The sequence below is a fragment of the Rana temporaria genome, chromosome 3 (assembly GCF_905171775.1).
Source record: "Rana temporaria chromosome 3, aRanTem1.1, whole genome shotgun sequence".
Lineage (NCBI taxonomy): Eukaryota > Metazoa > Chordata > Amphibia > Anura > Ranidae > Rana > Rana temporaria.
This window is the reverse complement of record NC_053491.1, coordinates 175,202,991-175,226,135: the sequence shown is the minus strand read 5'-3', so window position 1 is coordinate 175,226,135 and position 23,145 is coordinate 175,202,991. Positions and strand designations below refer to the sequence as shown.

The window sequence follows — 23,145 nt, the reverse complement described above, 5'->3', positions numbered from 1 at the left end:
GGGTTTCCACCACTTTAAATGTGGTGGCAGCATTAGTTTCCCTGTTTTATCCAGTGACACCCTTCCTGTCTAAGTATGATCATGTCTCCAGTCTGAATGGAGGAGCAATGGAGACACCTTTTGGATAGCGATATTGTTAATCTGGGGAGAGGGTAGTGTAATGCCCCATGCACACGATCGGAATTTACGTCGGGATAAACTCAGACGGATTTTTCTGACGGAATTCCGCTCAAGCTATCTTGGATACATGAAAAGAAGAGGTAAATATAAATAAATACAATTAGATATAAATAATTATAAATATAAATATAACCCAGGCAGCGCTTATGCATATGTATATTAAACGCATATGCTTTCTCTCCGATTAATAAGTGTCCATGTTGAAAAAAAACATTTTCACAAATAATGATGGAAAATCAGGTAAAAGAGTCCGCTTAATCCCAAAAAGTAAAGAAATCTTGTTGTAAACAGAAGATGACACATATTCTATGTTTTACGGTGTCCGTGCAACTTAATGTACGTGGGCCGCACAAAAAGGACACTTAAGAAAAGAGTTTCGGAGCACATCTACAATATAGAAATTGGCTATAAGTACCATGGGGTCTCTCTTCACTTTAAGACGGGGATATGCAATTAGCGGACCTCCAGCTGTTGCAGAACTACAATTCCCATGAGGCATAGCAAGACTCTGACAGCCACAAGCATGACACCAGAGTCAGAAGCATGATGGGACTTGTAGTTTTGCAACAGCTGGAGGTCCGCTAATTGCATATCCCTGCTTTAAGAAATATCACCAACAGGACCCGTCCGGCTTGAAGTTCTGGGGTATAGACAGGATTCTTCCGAACTGGAGAGGTTCAAATATGGTGAGGGAAATATCAAAAAGTGAGAACCAGTGGATATATTCGATGAATACTTTGACACCTGCCAGCTTAAACGTCGAAATAGATGTCAATTGCTTCATCAGTGACTATTAATAATGACCTTTTTAATAAATATATTTTTTTATATTTTCGAATATTTTTTAACATTTTCTAATATCCTTATATATATTTTAATATATATTTACAATATACATATCATTTTATTTATCCTTATCGATTCGATGATTTTAGCACTAGATTACCCATGTGACTAATATTGATATATATGTTTAGGCCCCGATTGACTGATTACGTGTCTTTAGATATTAAATTATTCAATTGAGTAGACTCACGGGGTCAAATAGACTAGTAGTGTTAACATGGGTGAATAGATGATGTTTGATATAGCCATTACCTCATCTTAATCATTATAGATTTTTAACAAGCAATCAGTGTCTATAATATTTTATTTTGATCCATATTGCATTCATTTGCAGTGTTGTTTTAGGAAATATTAATCCGGCCGAGATATGCACTTTAGCCAGTTCCCTACCGAGCCATAGTAATATGACGTCGGCAGGAACTGTCTCTCCCTCAGAGTGGATGTCATATGATGTCCTTTGCATCAGGGCCACGGCAACGCTCGCGACCCGGTGCGCGTGCCCGGCAGCCGCGAAATTACTGTTTACAGGGTATGGAGACATAATAGTTAACTGATTCCTTTTAAAATTGATTAAAAATAGATACAAATCAATCATATATTGTACCTCTAGTTTCGTTTTTGCTTCTAGTTTCGTTTTTGCATGTTATCCTGCCTCTGTGCTAGACAGAGTCATAGAGCAGCGATGATTTGGAAAATGAAACTAGAAATCTCCCAGTACTGTGGTAACCAGGAAACAGATAACCAGGAAGTGTCCAGACCAGAGAAGGATTACAGCAACATCAGAGCAAAAACGAACAATGAGGACATGAAACCAGGACTGCAGTAAGGTAAAGGAAGCTATTTAGCTAAAAAAAAATATTCCTTTAGTGACCCTTTAAGCTAGATCTACTAATTGACTGTTATTTTTACAATTGGTATCCTCGGGTCACACTTTTTTTACTTGCTTGAGTTTTAGTTTTACTTTAAAGCGGAGGTTAAATTAAAATTCAGCAGCTACAAACACTGTAGCTGCTGACTTTTAATAAGGACACTTACCTGTCCAGAGTGCCAGCGATGTCGGCAGCCGAAGCCGAGCAATCGCTCGGGTCTCGGCTGCCCCGCTGCCATCCTCAGTAAGGGAATCAGTAAGTGAAGTGTTGCGACTTCACTGCCCGATCCCCTACTGCGCATGCCCGAGCCGTGCGGCGCTATGTGAATGGGCAGAGGTCTCCTGGGACACACACAAGGTCCCAGAAGACACTGCTCCCCATTTCCCAGGAGGCAGCACGACGAGGAGAAGAAAGAAGACCCACTGCCGACAAGAAAGTGGCAGATTAGGAGATCTGCCTAGTAACAGCCACTTCTGGTAAGTATATAAAATAAAGCCTTTTTGGCTATTTTTTTATGGTCAACCTCCGCTTTAACCACATGCTGTCCAGGTCATTTTTTTTATTTCTCACATACGTGGTAAAATTAGTATTTTACCATGTATGTGAGCCATGATAGTTCAGCCATGATCCTGGTATAACCACTTAATCCTGAGGCCATATACATTGGTTACTTTATTAATTGCTTTGTAACACAAAGTGCTAATCAGCCAATCACATGGCAGCAACTTAATGCACTTAGGCATCTAGACGTGGTGAAGGCAACTTGCTTAAGTTCAAACCGAACATTAGAATTGGAAAGAAAGGGGATTTAAGTGGCTTTGAACGTGGCATGGTTGTTGGTGCCAGATGGCTGGTCTGTGTATTTCAAAAACTGCTGATCTACTGGGATGTTCATGCACAACCATCTCTAGGGTTTACAGAGAATGGTCAGAAGAGAAAATATCCAGTGAGTGGCACGTGTGTGGGCGAATATGCCTTGTTGATGTCAGAGGCCAGAGGCGAATGGGCAGACCGGTTCGAGATGGCAAAAAGGCAACAGTAACTCAAATAACTACTCGTTACAACCAAGGTATGCAGAATACTATCTCTGAACACATAACACATTGAACCTTGAAGCAGATGTGCTATAGCAGCAGAAGAACACACTGGTGCCACTCCTGTCCATTGAGAAAAGGAAACTGAGGCTATCATTCGCACAGGCTTGCCAAAATTGGACATTAGAAGATTTGAAAAATGTTGCCTTGTCTGATGAGTCCTGATTTTAGCTGCGACAGTCAGATGGTAGGGTCAGAATTTGGAATAAACAACATGAAAGCATGGATCTATCCTGCCTTGTAAGGGCAGGCTGGTGGTGTAATGGTGTGGGGGATTTTTTCTTGGCACACTTTGGGCCCCTTATTACCAACTGAGCATAGTTTAAACTCCACGGCCTATCTGAGTATTGTTGCTGATCATGTCCATCCCTTTATGACTACAGTGTACCCATCTTCTGATGGCTACTTCCAGCATAATAATGCACCATGTCACAAAGCTCAAATCATCTCACCACTGGTTTCTTGAACATGATAATGAGTTCACTGTACTCCAATGGCCTCCATAGTCTCCAGATTTAAATCCGACAGAGCACCTTTGGAATGTGCAGCCGATAAATCGCCAGCAACTGCGTGATGCTATCATGTCAATATGGACCAAAATCTCTGAGAAATGTTTTGAACACCTTGTTGAATCTATGCCACAAAAAATGTAGGCATTTCTGAAGGCAAAAGGGGATCCAACCCGGTACTAGCAAGGTGTACCTAATAAAGTGGCCGGCAAGTGTCTTTACAGCCTATGGGTGGCAAGTGGTTAATTTTAGTTGCAGAACAGAATGTAAATTAAACAATGCTGTCAAGTTTGGTATTGAAGAAATTTCATAACTGATGTCTAGCATAATACTGTATGTACAGAAATGACAACCTCCTATTATACAGGGTTTATGAGGACATGGCATACCTCCTACACCACCAATCAACCACTGACGCATAACTGTTTAGAATGTCCGTTTGAACTAAACCACATAGACAGTGAAGGGGTTGATTTATACAAACTGGAGAGTGCAAAATCTGGTGCAGCACTGCATAGAAACCAATCAGTGTCCAGGTTTTTTGTCAATCTTAATTGAACAAGCTGAAGTTAGAGGCTGATTGGCTATCATGCACAGCCGAGCCAGATTTTGCACTCTCCAGTTCAACCCCTGTGTATCATCCAAAGGAAATCAATTTTTTTTTTTTAAAGTAGCAATTTTTCTCTCAAGCCACAGTTTTTGTTTTTTCTAGATTATTAGGAGGCAGAATGCTGCTTCACCATTACAATGGTAAACAGTTGATACAACATGTGCTACATAGTACTGAACAAAGGTTTTTCTTTTCATTTTAAATTATATCACCACATCATTTTCCCCAAGTTTCATAAACAGGTAACGAGGTTACAGTAAAATTCCAACTTTACTCAATAGGTAGGAAGCAGGCGCTGTTATGTAGATTACTTTCATGCCTAAATTCTAGAAAAATGTTCATCTGAATGTCCTGTCAGAAGCACTTCCTCTAAGGCCCTGTACACACGGTCGGTCCATCCGATGAGAACGGTCCATCCGATGAAGCTGACTGATGGTCTGATGTGCCTACACACCATCAGTTTAAAAACCGATCGAGTCCAACGCAGTGACGTAAAACACAACGACGTGCTGAGAAAAATGAAGTTCAATGCTTCCAAGCATGCGTCCACTTGATTCTGAGCATGCGCGGGTTTTGAACCTATGCTTTTGCGTACTAACCGTCGGTTTTGACCGATCGGTTAGGCCTCCATCGGTTCAATTTTAAAGCAAGTTTAAAGCAAGGATAACGGACCGATGGGGCCCACACACGGTCGGTTTGGACCGATGAAACTGAACTTCAGTCCGTTTTCATCGGTTTTGTACGATCGTGTGTACAGGGCCTAATCCTCTTGCAGGCCAACATGTCAAAAGATGTCAAAATTCTATGGAGGTAGCTCATTGATGCATAGGAAATGTTTTACTTGGAACCTTAAAGTGATTGTAAAGTCTAATTTTTTTCCAATAAAACTAACGATCATGTCATACTTGCCTGCTCTGTACAGTAAATTTGCACAGAGCAGCCCAGATCCTCCTCTTCTCTGGTCCCTCTTCAGTGCTCCTGGTCCCTCCCTTCTGTTGAGTGCCCCCACAGCAAGCAGCTTGCTTTGAAGGCACCTAAACCAAGTCACAGCTCCCGGTGTCCATTCAGACATGAAGCTGCGGCTTGGCCCCGTCCCCTCTATCTCCTGAATGGCTGACTGAATTTGATTGACATCAGCGGGAACCAATGACGCCGCTGCTGTGTTTCAGCCAATCAGGAGGGAGAGTCTCAGACTGCCGAGACCCTCGTGGACATCGCTGGACAGAGAGGAGCTCAGGTAAGTATTAGGGGTGCTGATGCACACAGAAGGTTTCTTATCTTAAAGTGGAGGTTCCCCCTAAAAAAAAATTCTAACAATACATTGAGAAGACTGATTACACTGCGGGTATGCTGTTTTTTTTTTGTTTTTTTTCGTACATACCTCGTTATCGCCTTTTCATCCCTCGGCTTCCGGGTATGATTCTTTCGGGTCTGGGCGTTCCTAGTTGATTGACGTTCCTCCGACCGACGCATATTTGACGTCATGACTTTCCGAAAGAAGCCGAACGTCGCTGCGCAGGCGCCGTATAGAGCCGACTCTATACGGCGCCTGCGCAATGACGTTCGGCTTCTGTCGGAAAGTCGTGACGCGCAGTATGCGCCGGTCGGAGGAACGTCAATCAACTAGGAACACCCAGTCCAGCAAGAATCATACCCGGAAGCCGAGGGATGAAACGGCGATAACGAGGTATGTACGGAAAAAAAAAAACAGCATACCCGCATACCCGTGTAATCAGTCTTCTCAATGTATTGTTAGAATTTTTTTTTAGGGAGAACCTCCACTTTAATGCATAGAATGCAATAGAATGCATTAAGATAAAAAAACAACTTAGGACTTTACAACTCCTTTTAAGATGATTGGATCCCTCCCTGGACCAGAGTGATGGACTCATGTGCTACTTGTGCTGTAACCCTTGTTGCATATGACTTAGACTTCAGAATGGAATATAGCGCATACATGCAAATCACTACGTTCAAACTGGGTAAAGTTTGCTTTGGACCTATTACTGTTTTTTTTCTATACAGATACAGATTTTTAACTAACTTTGTATGCCTGGAGATGGAAGACTTCTGACTTCTCTTAGCAAACATGTCTCGTATAAGTAGGACTCTTTGCTCAAAGCTCTGTGACAGCTTAGGCTGTCGTTATGGTCCTGTAATCAAAGATGTTTAGAATGCGAAAAATGTACTGAAATTTATATTGGTTTTAAAAAGAGTGCTATAGATTTTCATGATAACAGTAGGCTTTAGAGTGGGCCCCATGTGTGGTAGCTGCAAATACCAAGGCTACAAAACTGTGTCCTTGGTTAATAAAAACAGAACTGACAATTGTGAACCTACTAGAGAATAAAGCCTCGTAGACACACGGCCCTTTTTCCCGATGGGAAAACTGCGAGGAGAGCTTTTGGCCAGGAATCCCGGTCATGTGTATCCTCCCTCGCAGTTTTTCCAGTGGGAAAACTGCCAAAAACGCTGAAAAAAAAGGAACCAGCTCTCTTTTTTCCCGCCAGGACTCCCGGCTGACTTTTTCACTGTGGTTTTTGGCAGTTTTCCTATGAGAAAAACTACAATGGAGCATACAGACAGTCGGGATTCCCGACCAAAGCTCTCATCAGAGTTTTCCCGACAGGAAAAAAATCCGTGTGTAGGGGGGAAAGTTACCGAGCAGGTTCTCGGCTTTCCCCTCTGGATTTCCGATAGGAACTTTTCCTGTTGGAAATCCTGCACTTGTTTACGGGGCATATGAAGATGAAAAAAAGTGGGAATACTTTCACTCATGATATTTGATAAATCTTTTCTTATGCAACAATATACTCCACATCCAAAAAGCTGACAATATTATGAATTTAGACAAATACTCATTGGAAAAAGTCAAAAGATAAGAACCACTTTTTTGTACACTATGCTTTCTCCAAGTTGAGATATAAACATATATCTGCTTAGGATGGGGTCCCAAAAAAAGCATTTGTTTGTGGACCAAATAATCACAGTTATTCATAGGCCTTTATTATAAGAAAATGTAGCCCAGTTCAGCATGCCAAAACTAAATGACAATTTATGATAATGATCCTCTCTTCATTAGTACCATATATAGTTTATAACTTGCACCTTGCCAGTGTGGGAGATGTGTGCCAAGTGGTGCAACATGGACTCATTATAATAACAATGTTAATGACCAAAACTCTAAAGCGGTTCAGTTTTTAAGATATGAAACTACATATTTAACATTTTCATAATATTACCAGTATGTCTATGTTTATTTTTAATCCAGTAATTAAAAGCATAATAATTTCCTAATAAAATAAACACAATTCCATTCCCTTTTAGTCCATTACTCCTCTGCTGCTTGGTATGTTGCTGTTAAAATGTTATTATCCCTAATATAATTTGTAGCATACTGCAGTGTATGGATATACTGCATTATGGGTGTTTAGCATCGTCTGGTATCAGATAATCCTGACTATGTCATTTGTGAGCAATTAGTGCAGTTTATTACATCAAAATCTCCATCTCAGCAAAATACAAAATAATGAACCTAATTAACGAAATGAGGTTACCTACCTGGACACAGGCACTGTGGTTACTGAGAATATGGATTTCAAATTGAACTTAGTCCTGGGAAGGTGCTCCACATATTAACCGTCTGCCGCAGAACAGAGAAAGAGAGAGAAGGAGATTTCACAATGTGATCTCAGCAAGCAAAGTCATGTAGAGAACATCCTGTGTTCTGCCTTCCATAAACTGCATGTTAATCACCGCTGAACCAGTCTGTGAGCATTGTAGAACTGCCATCAAATCAGGCATTTTTAGCTGTAAGCTCCAGATTTATCTGCTTGAGCCTTTCAGCCAGCACCATAACCTGTATATGTTGAACTATGAAGCGTTTCACTGCAGTGACTGTATGCAGAAAATTCTCCCAGTCACTGCAGCCACCCCTTTCAGTCCGCCCGGAGACAGTGAAATGAGAGCAGCATACATAATTCAATGCACTAAAATCTTCCTGCACTTCCTGTAGCCATCATTGCAGCCAGTAATGGGATATTGATTGCAGAGATGATGCAGGTTTTTCAACTTTTTATTTTTTTAAGCCACCAAACAACAATAGGTATGTGTTATGCTTTTCAGTGATATTCAATTTTCTGCAAACATAAATTAAAGTAAAATGCTCGGAAGTCTACCATGTCACCTACAATTTCTCTTTGAAGTTGCTGCATCTTTTCCCTTGCACAATGGTTTGATAAGTGCTTTTTATAATGCAGACTTGTTTTACTAAAATATGCTAAAATGCACACAGATTTCAAATATCAAATATAAGCCGAGGCACCTAATTTTACCACAAAAAAAACTGGGAAAACGTATTGACTTGAGTATAAGCCTAGGGTGTCCATCTGCATGCCTCACTGTGCCTCACTTTGCCCCACTGTGTCCATGTGCATACCTCACTGTGCCCATGCCTCACTGTGTCCATGCCTCACTGTTTCCATGCCTCACTGTGTCCATGCCTCACTGTGCCCATGCCTCACTGTGCCCATGCCTCACTGTGCCCATGCCTCACTGTGCCTCACTGTGTCCATTCCCCTGCATACTTGTAGAGGAGAACTGGGGCTACATGTGTGCCAAGTTTTGGGTCCAGGGGACCTTCGGCCGGCCGGTACCGGGTCCCCAAATATACCGGAGAAATTACTGTTTAACATGGGAGTCTATGGAAGGGGTGCCGATTGGAAAAATTGGTGCTCCCCGGCCGTAGGTCCCCCGGACAACAAACGTTGCACACTTATAGAGGAAGAGTGGGGCTATATGTGTGCAGGGGACCAGGGGACCTATGGCTAGCCAGTACCGGGGCCCCCATTTCCGAGAGATTAGGCGCAAAAAGGTGACTCGAGTATAAGCAGAGGGGGGCATTTTCAGCACAAAAAAATGTGCTGAAAAACTCAACTTATACTCAAGTATATATGATATGTTTCATGTTCAAAAATAACATCCCTAACAAACCCATACAGTACCTTGTGAGAGCCACCTTACATGGAACACACAGGTCACATGTAACACCTGGAATATAGCTATCCTGCTCTAGGTCCGGCTAAATAATACAACCAAGGTCCATCACATCATTGTTAAGAAAACATAGCTCGCACACTAACGCACAATCAAATACAGTAAAACCTTGGTATTAGAGTAATTTGGTCTGAGAGCGTTTTGTAAGACAAGCAAAATTGTCAAATACATTTTGACTTGATATACAGTAAAACCTTGGATTGCGAGCATAATTTGTTCCAGAAACATGCTTGTATTCTAAAGCACTTGTATATCAAAGCGAACTTCCCCATAAGAAATAATGGAAACACAGATGATTTGTTCCACAACCATTTATTCATAAGTCCTTCAGTTTATAGTCCGTAGACATTGACAAAGATTATAGCAATGTGATTTGTGTAACCATAAAATTCCCATCCCCAAATGGCAGGCTCCCCAAGGGGATAAGTAGCAAAATCCAGCAGGAACAGCAGAGTATAAAAGAGAAAAGAGGCACCTCTAAGTGTAGAAATATTTAATATTTTAATGTTTAATGAAGTTACAACATTTAGCAACTCTCATGGTTGATGATTAAAAGAGGCACATCTAAGTATGTCGACATCCAGGGTAAAGCTGTCCACATAGACCGTCCTCCATACCGCTGGCTCTGCAATCATGACGGGAAGATTACCCTAAAAGCGAGGCAGTGTGGAGGATGATCTATGTGGACAGCTTTACCCCAAATGATGGTATACTTAGGGGTGCCTGTTTTAATCATCAACCATGTGAGTTGCTACATGTTGTACCTCCATTAAATGTACCGTATATACTCGAGTATAAGCCAAGTTTTTCAGCACATTTGACTACTGTAGTGGGATATTGATAAAACCACATCAATGCTATATACAAACTTAGACCAGATGAATTCTGATGTATCATCAGTAGTAGTAGCAGTGCAATGACTATCAAGACTTTATGCAGGAGCTTACGCTATTCTTCTCTGTCCTTGGCTAGACCCCACCGTTTCCTATCCTCCTTGCTTAGTTCTTGATTGCATTCAACCATTGTGCTCTGTGACACTACTTTTTCCACCCAATTATGCTCCCTGAATCTCCTTTGATAAATAACCTTCAATCATTTATTTCATATAACTGCCATTTTAGGCAAGCAACATGTATTATTGCTTATAGCCTTGCACCCTTTTGACATAAAGCTTGCTACTATATCTTAATTTCCACATTCCATTTGCAAGAATACCTGCATAAATTCCTCTAAGCATCTTTCTATTAAATACATCAAGCCTTTCATAATTTATTTGTGACAGTGTCCAACATTCAGCTGGACACAAGATTTGAATTGAAAGGTACCTGTTTTTACATAGGGACGCAGGCTACACATAACATATGTATAATCCCCAGAGACAACCATTCCAATAATAATAAAGAATACGAGCCGGTTCACACTGGGGCGACTCGTCAGGCGACTCAGCCGCCTGACAAGTCGGGTCCCGTTCTATTCAATAGAACCGTTCTAATAGGAGCGACGCAAGTTGCTCCAACTTAGAAAAAGGTTTGTGTACGACTTTGAGGGCGACTCGGGGGGACTTGCATTGACTTCTATACAGAAGTCATTTTGCAAGTCGCCTCTGAAGTCGTCTTCAGGACACCTTGCCGAGTCGCCCCCGAAGTCGTGCCGCCCCAGTGTGAACTGGGTCTAACACTACACACCAGAGTTCGCATAAACATTTTGGTCGCGGCACTTTATTTTAGTTTTAGGCAAAATTTATAAATAACCAAAACAGTAAACAATAGTAAGTGCTTAGTTATCAATAAACTCAAGCAAATTCACATATTCTAAAATACCAAAGCTGCACACTTGCTGATTGATGACAGAGGCACCGTGACAGTGACTCAACCCTATATATAATAAGCCCCCTGCATTTAAGAATTTTCTACCACACCTGATTGAGTACTTTACCTGGGGGCGGTACACCTAAAACTACCAGACTTTCATTCTAGCTAATACAACAAATGTAACAATAGTTTATGCAGGCAGCCGTGTTCCCATGCAAGTGTGACCAAATACTGGTCTCACTTTAAACATATCTTAGTTTCTTCACTGATAATATTCTGTGAATTAAAGAAGTTGGCAGAAGTTTTTTTTATCTAATTACATTCTATGCATTAAGATAAAAAGCCTTCTGTCTGTAGCAGCCTCTCCGGCAACCCCTAATACTTACCTGAGCCCCATCTCTATCCAACGATGTCCATGAGTCCCTCAGCTATCCAGGACTCTCCCTCCTGATTAGCTGAGACACAGCAGCAGCTCCTTTGGCTCCCATGGCTGCCAATCAAAGTCAGTTAGTCAATCAGGAGAGAGAGGGGACGGGGCCGAATGGCAGCTCTGTGTCTGAATAGACACACGGAGCTGCAGCTCTGCTCGGGTGACCCAATAGCAAGCTGCTTGCTGTGGGGGCACTCGACAGGAGGGAGGGGACAGGAGCAGCGAAGAGGGACCCAAGAAGAGGAGGATCCGGGTTGCCCTGTGCAAAATCAACTGCACAGAGGAGGTACAGTACCTGCCGCCGAGAATGTGTTTTTAGCACGACAGCATCGCGCTGATTCTCTGCGACAGGGTGCCGACATCTCGGACTCGCTGGAATAGTAAAGGAACATTCCAGCGAGCGCGTCATAGAAGCGACGGGGATCCGACTTGGGTTCCCGCCAATTCTACACGTGGGCAGCGTTTGGTATGAATCCTGAGGGGGAACTCCCCGCCGGATTTTAAATAAAAATCTGGCATGGGTTCCCCCCTCAGGGGCATACCGGGCCCTTAGGTCTGGTATGGGTTGTAGGGGGGCTACGCCGAAAAACCGACGTAGGGGGTCCCCCCACAATCCATACCAGACCCGTATCCAAAGCACGCCGCCCGGCCTATCAGGAAGGGAGTGGGGGCGAGCGAGCGCCCCCCCTCCTGAGCCGTACCAGGCAGCATGCCCTCAACATGGGGGGGTCAGGTGCTCTGGGGAAGGGGGGCATACTACGACCCCCCCACCCCAGAACACCCTGTCCCCATGTTGATGAGGACAGGGCCCCTTCCCGACAACCCTGGCCGTTGGTTGTCTGGGTATGTGGGCGGGAGGCTTATCGGAATCTGGGAGCCCCCTTTAATAAGGGGGCCCCCAGATACCGGCCCCCCACCCTAAGTGAATGAGTATGGGGTACATCGTACCCCTACCCATTCACCTGCAAGCAAAGTGTAAACACAAATAAACAACATAGGGTATTAAAATATTTTATTAGTCTGCTCCGGGCCCCCCCCCCTCTCTTCTTTAGCTCTTTCACATGTTTGTTATTTTTTTTATGTGCCTTTTCCCTCAGCCAATGGTTTGTTTTGTCTTCCCCATTCTTCCTAGATCCTCTAAATCCTTAGTGCTCTCAGAACCATTTAATAATTTGCCATGGGTGCACCCCATATTAAATGTTTTTTTAAAACAAAGCTTGTAAAAAAAAAAAAAGAAGAATATAATAATATATATATATATATATATATATATATATATATATATACCGTATTTATCGGCGTATAACATGCACAGGCGTATAACACGCAACCTAACTTTAAGAGGGACGTTTCAGGAAAAAACTTTACACAGCTCCCTGCGTATAACACGCAGGCACAGTTTACCCTCTATTTTCAGGGTAAAAAAGTGAGTGTTATACACCAATAAATACAGTATATACATATATATCTATCGATACATATATATCTATCTTTCGATAAGGCACAGGGTTCCTCAGAAGTACCTCGTCCCTCGTCAAAATAACATCTTCACTGTGCATTCACAGTGCCGCTCTCTCTTTTGGACTATATGTACTGTAGGCTTTTTTGCACAGCCGGGCCCATTTTCTCTCTCTTTTTTTTCCATATTCTCTCCTTTGATGTGGTTGCCTCTATTCCCTTCTGATGCATTAGTCAATATGCTTTATGCTTTCCAGGAGTCACTCTGTCATATCTCTTCTCCATCACTAATATCGTATCTGCTAGATACAGATAGGAAAATCCATAATATCTGTATTTTTGTATACTTTGTTTTCCAACCTTTGATTCATACAGTATAGAGTTTGCATTCCAATCTGGGAATCCAGATCCACTATAATTATCCTAGGGCATTTTAATAAATTGTCTCTAACATGGAATAAAAATGTACATTCTCCTCTTATGGGTTTTATTCAACTAGAACACGTGTGATTGTATATATGCTAGAGGTACCTGGGTCAGATGTGATAAGTGAGCACCACGTGGTTAGAATAAATCCTCCAAAAGCTCCTCTTATTACAGTCACAACTACAAAATATAGGGAATATTGTTTTGTGTTACCTTACAATTAACTTATTTCCTACACAGCGAGTAGGTACGTATCTTCTAGTCATCAATAATGTTTATCTCGTATGAAATTCTCACATTCAGGGCCGGACTGGCCCACCGGGATACCGGGATAATTCCCAGTAGGCTGCCTGTCCTGGGGCTGCTTTGAGCTGCGGCTGAACGAAGCACTCCCTTCCCTCGCTCTCCCTCTCTGTCCTATGTGTCATATACATTGGGCATTTCTCACACTGTGTGTGAGAGCTGGGTCTGTGTTCTGCTGTGCTGCCTGTAGGAAGGTCCCGCCCCTCTCGACCTGCTCGTGTGATAGTAGATGGATCATGGAACACTGATTGAACCTTCCTACAGGCAGCACAGCCGAACACAGACCCAGCCAGCTCTCACACACAGCGCAGGAGATACCCTGTGTATATGTGATCCAGGCAAATATGTATTGATGGGCTCAGTAAGGCTGCATGCATTGACAGTAAGACTGGGGTGGGCTGCATTCATGGACAGCAAGGCTGGACTGGGCTGTGCTGCTTTCATGGACAGTAAAACTGGGCTGCTTTCATGGACAGTAAGACTGGGCTGCTTTCATGGACAGACTGGGCTGCTTTAACCACTTAAGACCCGGACCTTTAGGCAGCTAAAGGACCCGGACAGTTTTTGCGATTCGGCACTGTGTCGCTTTAACTGACAATTGCACGGTCGTGTAGAGCTTTCTTTTGGTGGTATTTGATCACCCCTGCGGTTTTTATTTTTTGCGCTATAAACAAAAATAGAGCGACAAAAAAATGCAATATTTTTAACTTTTTTCTATAATAAATATCCCCCAAAAATATATAAAACATTATTTTTTTTCCTCAGTTTAGGCCAATACGTATTCTTCTACCTATTTTTGGTAAAAAAAAAATCGCAATAAGCGTTTATCGATTGGTTTGCGCAAAATTTATAGCGTTTACAAAAAAGGGGATAGTTTTATTGCATTTTTATAAAAAAAAAAATATTTTACTACTAATGGCGGCGATCAGCGATTTTTTTCGTGACTGCGACATTCTCCAAACAAATTTGAGGAATCCGACATGTTGGAAATTTTTTGAGAAACGAACAATTTTCTGATCAATGATGGGAGAATCGTGCGAAAAATGCGCATGTGCAAGAAAAGAATATTCCTGGAGAGAAAAGAATATTCCCGGAGAGAAACGAACATTCCCAGCAACATGAAGGTTTGGTCGGCCGAATTTCGAAAATCAATGGTGGCATCATCGGATCACAAAAAAAACTCCCTTCCATAATAGTGTTGTCACGAGAACAGAAACTCTGTGGAAATCTCTTCAACAGATACAAGATGGCATCTAAACTTTGATATAGAATCTAAAGCCCCGATGAAGCTGACTGATGGTCTGATGTGCCTACACACCATCAGTTAAAAAAACAATCGAGTCCAACGCGGTAATGTAAAACACAACGACGTGCAGAGAAAAATTAAGTTCAATGCTTCCAAGCATGCGTCGACTTGATTCTGAGCATGTGCGGGTTTTTAACGGATGCTTTTGCGTACTAACCATCGGTTTTGACCTATCGGTTAGGCGTCCATTGGTTGATTTTTAAAGCAAGTTCTACATTTTTGGACCGAAGGATAACTGACCGATGGGGCCCACACACGGTCGGTTTGGACCGATGAAACTGACCTGCAGTCCGTTTCCATCGGTTTTGACCGACCGTGTGTACGCGGCCTAACTCTTCCCTACTCTGACATAAACTTAAAAGTGATGGGTGTTACTCTTTAAGGAGTTTTATTTTCAATTTTGAGAAGTTCATAAATCATACATTGAGACCGGAATGTAAAAAAAAATAATATATATAAATAAATATATCTTGAAACAATACTCCCCCCTTTCCCAATTAACCTACAGATATTTCCAGCTTGCAAATCAATTAACACATAGGGGGTTATTTACGAAAGGCAAATCCACTTTGCAAATCCACTTTGGAAGTGCAGTCACTGTAGATCTGAGGGGGACATGCAAGGAAAATAAAAAACATTATTTTACCTTGCACATGACTGGATGGTAAAATCAGCAGAGGTTCCCCTCATTTCAGATCTTCCCCTCAGATCTAGAGCGACTGCACTTCACTTCTAAGTGCACTTGCAGTAGTGCAAAGTGGATTTGCCTTTCGTAAATAACCCCCATACTGTATAAAAAGAACTGAGAGATGAGTCTAGAGCAAGGGTCTCCAAACTTTCTAATGAAAGGGTCAGATTACTGTCCTTGAGACTTCAGGGATGCTGGACTGTGGCCAGTGGGAGTAGAAAATGCCACAGCACCACTGGGAGTAAACAATGACTCAGGATTGGTGGTCAGTTTGGGTAGAAAATTACATAATATCTGTGGTCAGTAGGAGGAGGTATAGTGCCCCATCACTGGTATTGGTGGGAGGAATAGTGTTGGTATCAGTGGGCGCAATAGTGCCCCATCCTTGATGTCAGAGGAAGGAATACTGCCCCATTATTGGTTTCCGTGGTAGGAAAAGTGCCCCATTGTTGGTGTCAGTGAGAGGAAAGGTGCCTTGTATCAATGGAAGTAATAGTGTCCCAAGAGCTGGATAAAGGCAAGCAAAGAGCCACATCTGACCCACTGGACACAGTTTGGAGACCACTAGTCTAGAACACTGCACTGAAACTATAAATAATATGATTTGGGGGTCATAACAAGGGTATATTACAACAACTATAACTTAAAGGGGTTGTAAAGGTATGTTTTTTTATTTTCTAAATAGGTTCCTTTAACCACTTGAGACCCGCGCTTTAGACGAAAGACGTCCACAGCGCAGCTCTCTTCTGCCGGGTGGACATCCCTGGACGTCCTTTTATTTATTTGGGGGCACGCAGCGGGGGAACAACTGTGCCCGGCTCATCGCTGAGATGCCGATGCTCGTACCTGGTGGCTGCGATGTCTGCCACGTACCCAGGATCGGCAGTGACAGCAGGGACGTGGAGCTCTGTGTGTAAACACAGAGCTCCACGTCCTGTCATTAACCCTCCTGGCGGTATCCCCGAGCGTGACTCGGGGTTGATTTTTTTCTACCAAAATCGGTAACCCCGAGTCACGCTCGGGGTAGATATGCAGAGCCTGCAGCGCGCGCTGGCTTACCTTCTCCTGGATCCAGCGATGTCACCACGCTGTGTGAGCGAGCGGGACCTCGCTCGATTCACACAGCGTCCTCCTGTGCCGCCGATCTCCGTTCCCTGCGACGTTACGACGCACGGGAGCGGAGATCGGCACCAAATTCAAAAAAGTAAACAAACACTATACACACAGTATACTGTAATCTTATAGATTACAGTACTGTATGTAAAAAAATAAACACCCCCCTTGTCCCTAGTGGTCTGTCCTGTGTCCTACATGTCATTTTATATAATAAAAACCTTTCTTTCTGCCTGAAAACTGTAGATTGTCCATAGCAACCAAAAGTGTCTTTTTATGTCAAAAATGGTTTTAGATCAGCTAGAAAACAGCGATAATAAATTATAATCACTTGCAGAATTGTGCGATAGCGATTTGCGGGGAAATTCGTCATAAAAAAATAAAATAATGAGCAAATTTCAGTGATTTTGAGTTGATTACATTATTGAATAATTTTTATTATAATTATATTATTACGTGCTATAATTATTTATAATTATTTATTATATTATAATTTAAAATTTTGTTTTTAAAAAAATGTCATACCCGGGATGCCTATTAGATTCTTGTTTGGTCAGATTTAAGTGAGTTATTCCTAAAAATCACAGGCCTACAGTATAAAACACCAAATTTCCTTGCAAATAATTGTACCGCTTTCAGCATGTTTTTTCAGAAAGAATCATAACGCCAGGGAGGTTAAGAGAGAAGACCGATGCTGTGTCCCTTGTACATAGGGACACAGCATCGGTCACCTCCCCCAGTCAGTCCCCCTCCACACACAGTAAGAATCACACCCAGGGAATACATTTAACCCCTTCCTCGCCCCCTAGTGTTAACCCCTTCCCTGCCAGTCACATTTACACAGTAATCAGTGCATTTTTATAGCAAGCAAGTGTATCTGTACCCCCATAAGGGCTGCTGAGAATTGTGGTCTGTCTGTCACCCTGCCAAGCCCTGCATTCACTCTCAGGCACCCTGAGACATAAAGCAGTCACTGAACTTTGTTTTTATTTGTTTATTGAGGGATATAACTTAGATGGGGATGGGAGCTATGGGATGCCCAGCTTAGATCAATAGAAACAGCAATTGGTTTGGGGACAACTATGTACAAACACTCCCTGTACACACTCCTTCAGTTTCTTCCTGCACAAACTTGCTTGAAGCTCATTACTCCTCAGTCCACCAGAACATCATTTTCTGCAGACTGTTACTTCTAGTCACCTCCAGCACATCTCTTGATTCCCCAGGAACAGCTAGCACTATTTGTTGGTTAGGCCTGACACTGACTCAGCCAGGCCTTTAGCAAATGCCCTTTGCAGGCTGGGACCGTGGGCCCCAATGGTGTAGCAGAAAAGTCCCTGTGCTAGCTGCCCTACTATGGCTACTGACCCCAGTTAGCCCTCTTCAGGCCCTGCCAGGCCTCCTGGCTGCAGCTGCCTCTTTCCACTGCCCCTTCCACCACAGTCAACACTTCTGGTTCTGCACCCATCTCAGACTGTGCCTCTCTCACCAGCTCTCCTGGTTGTGACCAGTTGTCCTCCCTGGAGTCTCTAAGCAGTGCTCTCTCCTGCTGTCCTCTCCATGTTCTCTCTCGTGTGCCTCCAATCCAGGACCTCTTCATGTGTTCCTAAAAGTGGGCCAGACTGCACCCGAGCCCAGGCCCAAGGTCAACCCCAGACTGGGGAGCTCCCTCAAAGGTCCGACAGACTCTGTACCCTCTCACTAAAACTCCTCCACCCAACAACTCTTCCCCAGCTGAGCTGACCCTGGGTATTTAATGAGGCATTCTCCCTGCCAATCCATATTGGGGATTGGTCAGGGCTCTTCAAACACCCCAAGTGGCTCCACCTTCCCTCCCACCAATAGGAGGTCCTAATGACACAACCTGTGAGTCATCCAGCCATACCCTGAGCCACTCCCAGCCCAGAATGAAAACCAACAGGCCTGCTTAAATGTACCTATGCTCTCTAGCACACTATAAGAGGGTGCTACACAAGCTACAGCTTAGATCATCGAAGTGGCCTTCAATATTTTTGGCAATATACATTTTTAAGGAATAAGGTGCCCTGCACTTGTTTTTTACTTCATCAGTTTGTGAAGCAATTTTGCTGGACGTCGAATGCTATAAATTGACCTGTCTAATCTCAAATTGGCCTCAAATTAATTTAAAATGTTTATTTGCACGAAGCCTAGACACATAAACTGGAGAAGAACATTTACTCAAGGCTTTATTATTATTTTTATTATAATTTTATTCAGTTTTCATAGCATTCATTTATTCTTTTCACTATTTTAAACAAGCCTGTCTACTTTTCAAAATTTTTATGCTGCACACTGACATCACAACTATGTCAAGCTTTTTTCAAGCTGAGAACAAAAGAATATTATGAATTATGAGTTTCTAAAAAAAAAATATATATATATATGACATCATATATTTCTAGCACTTAACAGAAGGTGTTTGTGCAACAGAATAACAACTAGCTGTGCACTAAATAGCATTCAACCTGCAAGGCAATTTTAACCTTCAGTATTTCTCTTCAAAAAAAGAAACCGGAACAAAGTACTCAATAGGAGATGTGATCCAGCCTTCAGCACATTTTCTGAATATAAAAGATAGCTAACCTGAAAGGGTCTGAACTGCTCAATTGCAGATGACACTTGGAAAACCATTAAGATATTCACAGCTCAGGTATTCCGCAAGAAGACATAAATGTGATTTTCTTTCTTACTTTCTTTCTACATATATGCACATTTTTGTTGCACAACCTTTCTTTAAGTAATTTTCATGTAATAGTCATAAGAAACAGAAAGTTACACTTACCCCCAAAAAAACTATTTTACACTATATAGAGCACTTTTTAGACTTGACAGTTAACCTTGTGAAGTCACAATCTTATCCTGATTTACCTGCAATAAATTGGGATTGGATGCTATGTTTTCTGTACAAAGCACATGTTTGTGCTCCTTGTCGTCTCAAAAAAGTCTAAAGCCTGACACATCCGGCCTGAAAATTGACCTGTATTGGCCAGTTTGTCTGTTTGTACAGCAGTCTGGCCGACAAAAAACAGGCAAACGTCTTGCTACTGTTGAATGCGCATGCTGGAGAAAAAACAACTGATCGGCATCCGATCAGCGCTCGCAGTCAATGGCTGCAAGCGCTGACCGGTGTGTGCTGGTGGGGGCAATCCCCCTGTCGGAACACAATAGCTCACTGGGGAGATCGCTGTACTAACATTGCATAGTCAGTACAGAGAGCTCCTCAAGCTCTTATGTTTTTTTTGTTCAGCCCGCTGGGTCGAACAAAAAAAAGTAATAGCGTGTACCCAGGCTTAAGTTTGCATCTAAAATGTTGCTGACACTCCTTTTCCATTGGTTTCAGTGTGGGATCTAGAAAAGCTAAAAAAAGGTGCGCTGGCCGTCCACTCTTTAACAACCATGTTGTTTCCTGATTAAGGAGCGGGCGCCGCCTGCTTCTTATCAATGCAGTGTTTACTAATGTTAACAAATATGCCAATTATCACATTTTTTCACAACTAAAATACCACAACTTCATCAAATAACTTATGAAAGCCAAAAAACTTTTTGTGGTATTGAGTGGTATTTTACTATATTTTTAGAGGTGCTCCATACTGCTTGGTGAATGGAGCCCATAGTCAACCCAAGTTTACGAACAGTATAAAATAACATCTAGAGTATTTCTAACCTGTCCAACAGTGGCCAGATCAGGCAACTGGTATCTCATGTCTTTTGGTGCTTTACCAAGTCCTAAATTTGCCATCCACTTTATAGGATGGTTTGATTGTGCAGATATGATCTGACATTCCTCAGGGAAAGCTCTTGGCAGTATGCTGCAAGGCTTGGTGATAGGAATCAGGGAAGGTTTTCTAATTTAGCTGATCAACTGTTAAAGTGGATGTAAACCCGATTCAAGAACTTCGAGCTGGGCACATATATCTGCAGTGTTTTGTTATCTCTCTTCAATGAGCTAAGTCCCGTAGCTCTCTTCTGAACAGTTACTTTGTTATCAGCCTGATAACTCCTGACACATTTTCAGATTTTTAGACAAAAGCAGCCTGAAACTTCTGTCCGGGGAGGTTGTTAAAATTGTTTAGCAGAGAGCAGGTCCTAATTCAAAACACCTCTGAGAGTCTCTGGCTATGAGGAGAGGGGGTGTGTGCCTTTCCTCCAACCAGCAATATTAGCTATCTTGGCTGTATGCCCAGACACCACACTCTGTGTTAACTAGGAAGAGAACATCTCCTAACAGGATCTCAAATTTCTGAACAGTATATACATGTGAAGACAGCAGATATGGATGTAAAACCAATGTAGGGAGATTGGTTTCATCCCTGTGTATCATCTGAGGCTGTTCACTTCACTGGGTGTATGGAGGGTTTACATCCAATTTAAACACAACAGCAACATTTTGTGTTAACCAATCCATATTATCTCATGTCAAAGGGTAGCTGAACAATTAATGTGATCATCATTATTAATTGTAAGTTATAATAATTTAAACCCAATTAAAAGTGCATATGCGCTTACAATATTCTCTTCTTACCCCTGCAAAGCTCCCCAAATACCCACCCACCTAATGCAGCTTCCTTGGTGGGACAACAATTCCGTACTGCTCCTCAACTCAGTTGCCACTCATGTAAGTTTAGGCAAGGGATCCTCAAACTACGGCCCTCCAGCTGTTGCAGAACTACACATCCCATGAGGCATTTAAAAACTCTGACATTCACAGAAATGACTAGGCATGATGGAAATTGTAGTTCCTGAACAACTTGAGGGCCATAATTTGAAGACCCATGGTTTAGACGATCCTATAGGAGCCTGTACTTTAATATTTTGTGAAACTGAACATTAGAAATAATTCATAATTCATAAAGCTGTATTTATTGTTTTTCCCATACAAATGCAGCTAGTGATCTCTAAAATTGTATACAGGCATACCCCACTTTTAAGTACACAATGGGACCAGAGCATGTATGTAAAACGAAAATGTACTTAAAGTGAAACAATACCTTTTTACACTTATAGGGTGTAGTGGGGGGTCAGGGGGTGTAGTGGGGGTGTTAGGAGCTGTAGTTAAGGTCTCAGGGGCTTTAGTGGGGGTGTCGGGGGCACACTGGAACAGGGTGGGCTATGCTCTCTGAGCTTCAGCTCCTTCTACTGCGGCTGAAAAATATCCGTATAGTGCTTGTAAGACACTTTACATACACTCACAGGTATGTCCTTACTCGCGAGTGTATGTAAAGTGAGTGTACTTAAAGCGGGGTATGCCTGTAATACAGGCTTTCTGCACTTAACGACCAGGTTCCATTACAACGACCAGGTTGTTAAACGAGGAGCCACAAGTAATCAATATTTTAAGCATTCTTAACTACTGTACTGTACTGTATTGTGAAAAAAAGTCTAAAAACACAAAAATTCAACTCAATAACGTTGTTTTAATTTGCATAAGTACAGAATGCAAACAGAAAATTCTGTACTGTACTGTACAATACAATGATGTACAGAGCGTCATTCGGGTGGGGAGACCTGGTCATAAGTCTGAGCGGTCGTTTAACAGGTAAGTCGTTAAACGAGCAGTATCTGTATAGCATTGCAGGTACAAACTGGAACTTGATACGTTATCTATCTTCATTTACAATATAATGGTTGCTATGACAATCCTTTAAGAGTACATTTACTAAATGACAAGATACTAATGGCCTCTTGAAGGACAAAGCCCTAGTACTGACTGGTACTAAGATTTTTCAATACTCCACTGTGTACATGTAAAAACAGACATCCTTTTGTAACATATTTACAAGGGAGCTAGATATTTAAATCTACAATACAGGAGCTGGTTAATACAGTTTGATGAGTAAATACATACATACATGCATGGAAGCTTTCTAATTGAATGTGATTTATTATAACGCTGGGATGCACTAATTCGTTTTTAGTGGCAATACACAAAAGGAAAAACAGGTCTGTGCACAATAGTAAAATGTATTAAAAGCCATGGTTACAATAAACAGTGTCAAAGAGTATTTTTATTTTGTATCCTTTCTAACAAGCTCCATCATTGGGTAACTACTGAACACATCCCCAACACCAATAGATTAGGAGTTATTATCGGTACAGAGAAAATGGAATAACATAGATGTTCAGTTTACATAAATGTACATCAAAAAGAGAAATTGGAAATAACACATATTTGGGTTACCGGTATTCAGAACATCATAAATATATAATACATAAAGAGATCTTGGATAAAAGATCATGAGGTAGATTCAAATAGCCCGGCGTAAATTTCTGCGGGCGTAGCGTGTCTCAGATACGCTACGCCGCCGTAACTTAGTGAGGCAGGTTCTGTATTCAGAAAGAACCTGCGCCCTAAGGTAAGGCAGCGTGGCGTATGTGGTCTGGCGTAAGCCTGCGGGATTCAAATTATCCATGTAGTGGGTCTGTTGT

The 23,145-nt window shown here is 42.1% G+C and overlaps 1 protein-coding gene across 5 annotated transcripts in view; it reads right to left on the bottom strand.

Moving 5' to 3' along the window:
- The window catches only part of CNTN1 (contactin 1), a 220,097-nt gene that overhangs the window by 118,198 nt on the left and 78,754 nt on the right, over positions 1 to 23,145 (bottom strand). For 2 of the 5 annotated variants that reach the window (XM_040343861.1, XM_040343864.1), the window contains one exon: positions 7,670 to 7,751. The exons of 2 other annotated variants lie outside the window; for them this stretch is intronic. The gene's annotated coding sequence lies outside the window, so the exon portion shown is untranslated. Of the gene's footprint in view, positions 1 to 7,669; positions 8,065 to 23,145 lie in introns of those variants that run through there. One more of the 5 variants, XM_040343863.1, reaches the window with a different exon arrangement.